The sequence below is a fragment of the Bos grunniens genome, chromosome 2 (genome assembly GCF_055505025.1).
Source record: "Bos grunniens cultivar Pamir isolate PY7600 chromosome 2, Bosgru_T2T1.0, whole genome shotgun sequence".
Taxonomy (NCBI): domain Eukaryota; kingdom Metazoa; phylum Chordata; class Mammalia; order Artiodactyla; family Bovidae; genus Bos; species Bos grunniens.
This window is the reverse complement of record NC_141166.1, coordinates 49,962,666-49,970,587: the sequence shown is the minus strand read 5'-3', so window position 1 is coordinate 49,970,587 and position 7,922 is coordinate 49,962,666. Positions and strand designations below refer to the sequence as shown.

General features: G+C 34.5%; 1 long non-coding RNA gene across 1 annotated transcript; it reads right to left on the bottom strand.

Moving 5' to 3' along the window:
- Nucleotides 1–313: 313 nt before the first annotated feature.
- LOC147378073 (uncharacterized) lies at nucleotides 314–6,899 on the bottom strand. The gene is made up of 2 exons (XR_015151237.1): nucleotides 2,812–6,899; nucleotides 314–703 (listed from the first exon to the last, which is right to left on the bottom strand). It is a non-coding gene; the product is annotated as an uncharacterized LOC147378073 (long non-coding RNA).
- Between the last annotated feature and the right edge of the window lie 1,023 nt (nucleotides 6,900–7,922).

Here is a 7,922-nt window from a genome sequence, read left to right as displayed (position 1 = left end):
ATGACGTTGGAAAAATAAAATGATGGTTTAAATGAGGACTCATAAAAAGATAGTTTGGAAAAACCAGAAAAGGAGAAATTAAAGAAATTAAAATAAAAATTAAAGTATGAAGTGAATTCCAAATGTCACTATAGACCTGGAAAGATTAGGTACAAGATAAGCAGCAGAGACACATACGTAGAACTGATTATAGAGAAACAATTTCTAAGGTCAAATGAGTTGATAAGTTTGATCTAAGGTTATGGTAAAATGCCAGAAATTAAAGATGAAAATGGGAGAGTGGGAACGAGAAATTAAAAAATAATTTTGCAGCTAGAGACAAAATCAAAGAATTTTCCATTTACAAAGGTGTACATATCAAAGGAAAAGAAACAGGGAATTAAGGTGTCCCATTTCTATTACAAAGGCACAATATCACACATGTCAATGAAAATGCCACAGTTGAAAACCTGGCGAAAGATTGTTCATTATCCAGATGAGAACTTGAAGTGGTTGAATCGCTTTATTTGTCGAGCCAGAAGATGGCGCTCTTGTCAACGTTTGCAGGGAAAATACCCTCCAGGTCTGGAGAGCTCCTGAACAAAATGCGTCAAGCTGGTTTCTGCACGGTTCAGAGCAACAGAATGTACTTAGAGGAGGATTCCGTGTAGGTTTCTTTTTATCTGGGTTATGTGTAAAGTACAACAAAATTTTCCAAAGCAAGCTGAAACACAAAAGTAATACAGGATAGATGTTTTAGATCCGTATGTCTGTTACTTACCTTATGACTGTGTAGTTACATCTTTATACTGGCATTCTATTTTGGCTAGGTTTTTAGTTCATTTTCCCCATAAAGGAAAAACCTATATCTAGCTGATTAAGGGTAAGGGATGGACTCACTGTATTACATTTCTAATTTAGCATTATTGGAAATCTATAGAAATACTCGTGTTACTCTTGTTTCAGAGGATGTTAAAAACCTCTCCTTGGAGATCACCTTGTCTTCCAGCTGTGGCTTCTTACTGTGGGAGGAGATATTCTCATCAGGCTTGGGACAAAAAATGGTACAAGGAAAAGCATTTTGATTTCACTTAGAGTAAACCTGAAACAAAGCGTCTTCACTGCGGAAATTCCTTTTCATTAATATATTTTTTGGTTTGTTCTTTTCAAAATTAAAAATTAAAGTGTGTCAAGCAAGTTAGACTTGAAGGGTAATTCCTGGACCTCAAAAGGGCAACAGGAGTGAAACACTCACAACACTCACACTAAATTTTTCCTTTTATTTAACTGTGTGTATGTGTGGCTTAGGAGCACAGTAAGGAAGGAAATGAGGGGTGATGTTAAGGTCAGGAGACGGGGAGTGGAAGACATTCTAGCTTGGGCTATTTTAATTTTAGACACAAAATTTCATCACAGTCTTTGAGTAAATGGGACTCTAAAGCTATATTCTTTATGTAAAGTTTAAAAATAAAATAAAATTAGAAAAAAAATCACAGAATGCTTTAAAATAACATATTTGATTAATTTTTAAAGTTAATCAATAATGAAAGAATAAGGATACATTCTGCTACAGGATACCTTTTTAAAAACTGCGTTTGGTATCCTATTAAATAAGGAATCTAGGTAAGCTTCTTCATTTATTCACACAGGTGGGTACATTTCATCGCCACCCATATGACTCAGACTTCTAAAAAGTAAAACATGACATTTTTGGTTAATAATAATTTCAGCAACATTTCCCAAGCATCTTTTATATCATAAACAATGTGGATCCTGATTCAGCTCTTCTGGATTCCATAATAACAGATGGATTTCGAGACTGTTTACTGCTGCTTCCCACAAACTTCCTCTTTGTAAACTACTATATTATTTATGAATCAGAAAAGTTTCAAAGGAGCCTCCTATCTGATTACTGCTTACTGATGAACTTGCATCAGAGAAACTTTTAGTCCAATTATACCCGTTTGTTATAAAGAGCTGTTATTATTCCAAAGTCTGAATTTGTTAACTGGTTACTCTGCCTGCTTCTCTGTGCCATTTATTCACGAAGACCTTGTCTAACAGATTGCAGTAACTCAATCCACGGGAAACAATGGATAGTGAGTGTATCGGCACAGCAAAATCAAGGTAGACTAACAATAAAAAGTGTTTGTCAGCAGTATAACTACACCAGACACTGAGATATATTTAAAATATACTTAAGAAAATATTGCAAGTAATTTTGTCTTTGAACTGGTTTTTATTCATCCTTGGGGAAAACTGTATCTAGTTTTCTGTATTAACCTAGTAACAGATGTTTATACAGTTTATAGACATTTCTGGTTACTGACCTTGATACTTTAAATGTTGGTTTGAGTGTCATGCAGGAGTAAGTGTGAAAAAGAATGATACTGAAATTTATCTCTTTAAAGTTTATTTGATCCATCCTGTTACTTTAGTAATAGAAGCAATTTCCTTTTCTGTGTGTGTGTGTGTCAAGTGGGCACAAAGATATCCACATTCATGGGATTTTAATTAGATGCGAGAGAAGACAAGATACAACAAAACCAAACAAAGCAAAAATCTCCACTAAAATAAAACCCTGCAAAGAATTCTAACCTTGCCTTAAAATTTTCACCCTCTATGCTACTTAACGATAGTCAACATGATTATGATGAATTCATTATGACTTTGATAAGAAACATATTTGTGGGGAAGAGTCATCAATTACAGTGGTTCTTGGGCTGACCCTGAGCTTGTGTGTGTGCGTGTGTATGACAAGGCCAGTTATGTCATCATCATCTCAAAAACATAATTGTCAATATTCTGTGGGTGAACTGAGTGAGTTCTCACCTTTCACCTGGATGCAGTCCTCACTGGGGACCCTTTGCCTTCATGGGAGCCCAGTGCTGAGGCAGACCAGCTGAGTGATCCCTGGATGCCAGACTCAACCAGAAAGGAGTCTATGACAGATGCTTCTGTGTTTTATGCAAATAGCAACTTCATGGATCAGTTTTCTTTCCCTCTGCGGAGTATAAGCATCTGGAAAATAGAATTCCAAGAGCCTTAGCACATTAACAAATGAACAGAAATGACCAAACAAAACAGTGGCGGCAGGACTGACCAGGAATGTCAAAGGAATATGTTTATTAAAGCCCTAGTTTTATTGTAAATTTCCACTCCGCCTCAAACCATGGGCTTTTATCACTTCCTAGTACTTTTCTTTTCATAAATGTGTAATAACTGAGAAGTATGTATTTTTGTATATATGTCTCCTGGTCACCGTACTGTAGTTTTTGTGGATCACAGGTCTGGAATCATAGTGAAGAAATCCACACATTGGCTGAAGACGTGTTTAAAATGATTCTAAACAAAAGCAAAACCAGAACATTCTTTCCCAGAAAAAAGAGTTTTTTTTTTTTTTTTCAAAGTAGAAATAAGTTTCAAAGTTTATGGTTTTAGATCTAGTTGCAGTTAAATAATTGCTATTTTTTCATATTACTGTGCCTCTTAAAATATACTTATGAAAAAACATAAGCTTTACAATTAAGGATGTAGCAAACATGTATGTATATTCTGACATTCAACTTTAGCTTTTCGATGGAGATTACTTGTATGTCAATGCATAAATAATTTTATAGAACTCATAGATTTGCTTCAATAAGACTTTCACATTATATCTAATTTTATGTAAATTTTATTCAGATTTCGATCCAAGAGTTTTGTAGGGGAGGTTAAAGGGTGTTTATCTTGATTTGTTAAAAACACACCATTAAAATTAGGCAGTGACAAATATTATGACTTTTTAAATTGTTCTAAATGGTTGAATTTGTTTATTAGACTTGTGTTTATACAAAATATTTTAACTCTTTAAATGTAACCTAATTTGATGAATTGTTCATACAGGAGCCATAATCAGGAAAGAGATCTGGTAATCTCATATATTCAACAGTCGGCTTGTATTCTTAGTAAAACCCCTCTTTAAGAGCATTGTTTAGTGAAATAAAATAGTATATATCACATTTAGAAAAATTAATGAAAAGAAAGCTTAGATTATTTTATTTTTAAAAATACTAGTCTTTCTGTGGCTAATCTTTATGATTAGTACTAAAAATGTATTTCCTGCACATACATTTTTAACATTTGAGAAAACATATATTTACTCAGAATAATCATAATAAAAAATAAACGCAAACTGACAAAAAACATTTCATTTTTTTCATTTAAAAATACTTTAGAAAGTAATAGTTTAAGGAGGAAAAGAAAGTAATTAGAACCATCCCTCCATAAATATATGACTAGTATATTCCTACATGTTAGTTATTAAAAGTAATCAGTGAAGATGGAGTATAGATAAGACATGGCTCTAAATTAAACCTTAACCAAAAATTCAAATAGCCTTTCAGCATCACATATTAATAGAATAAACTTAATTTTAGTTTCTCATAAGTGCAGCTGCATTTTCTATTTAATTACGGGTTTTCAACAGTAGTAATTTTTCCTTGACCTACTCAATCTCCCAAGTCAGAAAATTGCTTCTTTTTAAAAACTGACAATGGCACGGTATGTTTCCAAAGAAAAAAGACAAATTACAGAAAACCATTAGTTTAAACAGATTTAAATAGCCAGAAGAAGTTCTAATAGAAACTTGGCTGAATAAGAGGAAAAGTTAGAAGTTACTTTTATTACATGGCATAACGTGAATTTTAAGATACTATTTTTTTTCTAAAAGTAAAAAAAAAAAAAAAAAAGAAAGATATGTTGTATAATTACAAAAAGCCCGACACATTAAAGATTACTTGTTTCTTGCTCTTTGGTAGAGGGAATTCTTTACAATTGCAAATTCATGGAGATTTTGCCTACAGCCTGGGTAGTAAGGTGAACAGAAAAAGATGTTTTAAAAGAGAAAAGTTCAGCTTAATAAGCATTGTGAAATAGGATAGCAAGAAAAATAAAAACAGAGCATTAGCCTTTGAAAAGATAATAAGATTGAAGCTCAGAATTTACTGACAAATACAGAAGCAAAACATGTTTTTTGACCTAAATTGTTAAATCGTAGTGCAGAGTGTAAACACTCAGGTTTTGTTCTGAATGAGAAACTAAATAATCTTACTGATTTAATAAAGCAGACATCTTAACCACAGAGACGAGAAGATGGGAGTTTTTGTTTATTTGAATCAGAGATTTTTATAGTGTATGTTTTAATCACACATTGAGATTCCTTTCGTGGCCAGTGAATAATTCATGGGCTAAGACTCTGGGTTGATGACTGATTACAGAAAGAAAACAATTTAATAGTCAATGGATAATTCTTCACTGTTCAGTTTTCTTACTTTTGTCATGCCCATAACCTTTCTCAATTGTATGTGTGCACTGAGATTTCTCTGACTCTTTAAATGGCATTAAGAACAAATTGCTTACCAATGAATTAAATCAGATAAAAGAATATTTCTTCTAAAGCTTAGTTATTAATACTTTCCATTATCTATGGTGCTAACATAAATGATATCTGTCTTCAGAGCCAAAACATGGTCTCAATATCAGGTTAACTGAGAGGTCTGGGTTGTAGACTCTGAATCATCGGTAACCATGAAGATCCATTGAGAGCAGTACCTCCAGCCAGGAGTCAAGGGCAGGTTTTCAAAAAAACCAGGGGTGTCAAGACATTCAGTGCTTTAGTCTCTGTTCATTTTGATAGAGTTGATATCAACAAACGACCCAGGACCCCCTTCCAAGTGCATATCTGCCAAAAACCCAGGTTGCCTGGGGAAGGGAAGTCAGAGGCTCATATTACTATAAACTTTATGTGGCCACAATATTGATGTTTAGCTTAATTTTTTCTACTAAAGTTTCAGACGGATGTGCTATATTTTAAATTTTACTTAGTAAAATATTCCTTTTACAATCTACTGTTGCTTGTGAGGAAGGTCCAAATAAGAGTAGCCCTCAAATCTCATCAGCTTCCTCGGAAGCTATGAACTAAAAACGAAACCCATGCAGTGACCCAAAGAGGCTGCTTCACAGTAGGGAGGAACTGAGATGTGGTCAGATGGGTTAGGAGAGAATCTGCCTTTGAAAGGTAATTACAACATTCATTTGTGGGATAAAAACTCATGAAAAAAGAATTCTTTGGAGTAGAAGGGACCATGAAAATCTAAATAGCAAAATCAACACACATTTACACCCAAATTCTCGTAAATTATCAACCCATAAGTGGCTGATCTCTAGGTCATAGGCAGTGACCATAAATACTGCCACCAGCGGAAGACAATATATTGTATTGTCTGCGTGAACAGTTGGGCCATAAAACAAATGCATAATAATTTTGGGCCCTTTTTTATGGTGTCAGGAATTTCAAAAGGAAGTCTTTATAAAGCTAAGCAAGTGCGGATTCAGTGCCACGTTTACTCCTTCATTTGCTGAGATACTGTAAAATGAAAATTATAGGTAAAAGTAAGTCGCAGGTCAGCTAGACGGCTTATTAGGACATATATTTGGAGCCCCAGGACCTAGTTCTTGGTCTGTTGGAGCTCTCTCAGTTTCCTCCTGTAGGAAATGAGGATTTAAGGCTAGATGATCTCTTGGGTCCTGACGAGTTCTAAAATTCTATGCCTTTTAAAATTATAAATAATATGCCATTTAATATTTCTTTCTATTTAAAAAGTGTTACTTATATTTTTCAGTTGATTGATACTATATTAATTTACTGTGTTAGGTGCCCAGCTTTGTAAAAGGAATTAAAAAATGCATTTTGGCATGCACAAAGGAATCAATTAAAGGTCACATAGAAAATGAAAAGTAAAAGGACTGTTGAGAGCAATGAGATTTCTGGAAAGAAATTTTTAGGTATTACCACAAAAACAGAGAAATGCTGAGAAGCCATCTCTCACTGAACAACAGATGATTTCAAAGTTAGTAAAACATTTCTCTTCTCTCCACTACCAAAAAAAAAAAAAAAAAAAAAGCCAAAGAGATAAGAAGAGAAAGGAGAGAGAAGAGAGAGAGGAAGTGAGAGAAAGAAAAGTGGGTTCTCTATGTTTACATGGGAGAGTTACTATAGGTGTTCCATTTACAGTCAAGGGGGTTTTCATCTCGAGTGCTATATTTTTGTATCCACTAAAAATATGTATGCACATTAAAAAAATCTCAAGGCAATGAGTTTGAAAATTTTTTTAATTTCAAAAATTAAAATGACTCAAAATGAGTTTGAGCAGGTGTGTACAGGTCACAGGTCATTAGATCAGGGAAACGTCAGAGAGACTGAGTGGCTACGTTAAAATGTGGGGGTAGGTCTTCCCTGGTGGTCCTGTGGCTAAGACTCCCTGCTCCCAATGCAGGGGGCTGGAGTTATCCCTGGTTGGGGAACTAAGATCCCATGTGCCGCATAGTGCAGCCTAAAAACAAACAAAACAAAACAACAACAACAAAAGAATGTGAGGAGGAGGTTGAATGGTAAAGAACAGAAAAGGTAGGTGGGCAAAGGGCTCCATGATAGAAATAATCATACTTGACGAATAATTCACTGCCTTCACCTTTTTTAGAGTTAACCTCAACACTCTTTGCCTTTAGTCCTTTTTAAAATAAAAAATCGGCCACAGCCACTAAAAAACCTCTTTCAATCTCACAGTTGAGGTCCTGCTGTGAAGACACTAGTTGCTTAGGAAAATCCCAACTGACTGCTGTTCCTGTTACTTTAAACTCAAGTCCTGCAGTGTTACATCATTGTCTATAGGTGTCTGGCATGTGGCTAGACATCAGTAGATCCACACCATCAGCTTTCATTATTATTTTCATTTACCGGGAAACCACTGGCTGTCAACCGAGTGCTTTGGCGAATTATTTTAGCTGTAGTTTTGATGGAATTGGTTTAAACCTTTCTACAGGGGAAGATTTCTTACAACAAGGCTGTCAGCTTGGACAAAATTCTTGATGTCCAGTTTGTACTTCACTGACTCTCCAATAAG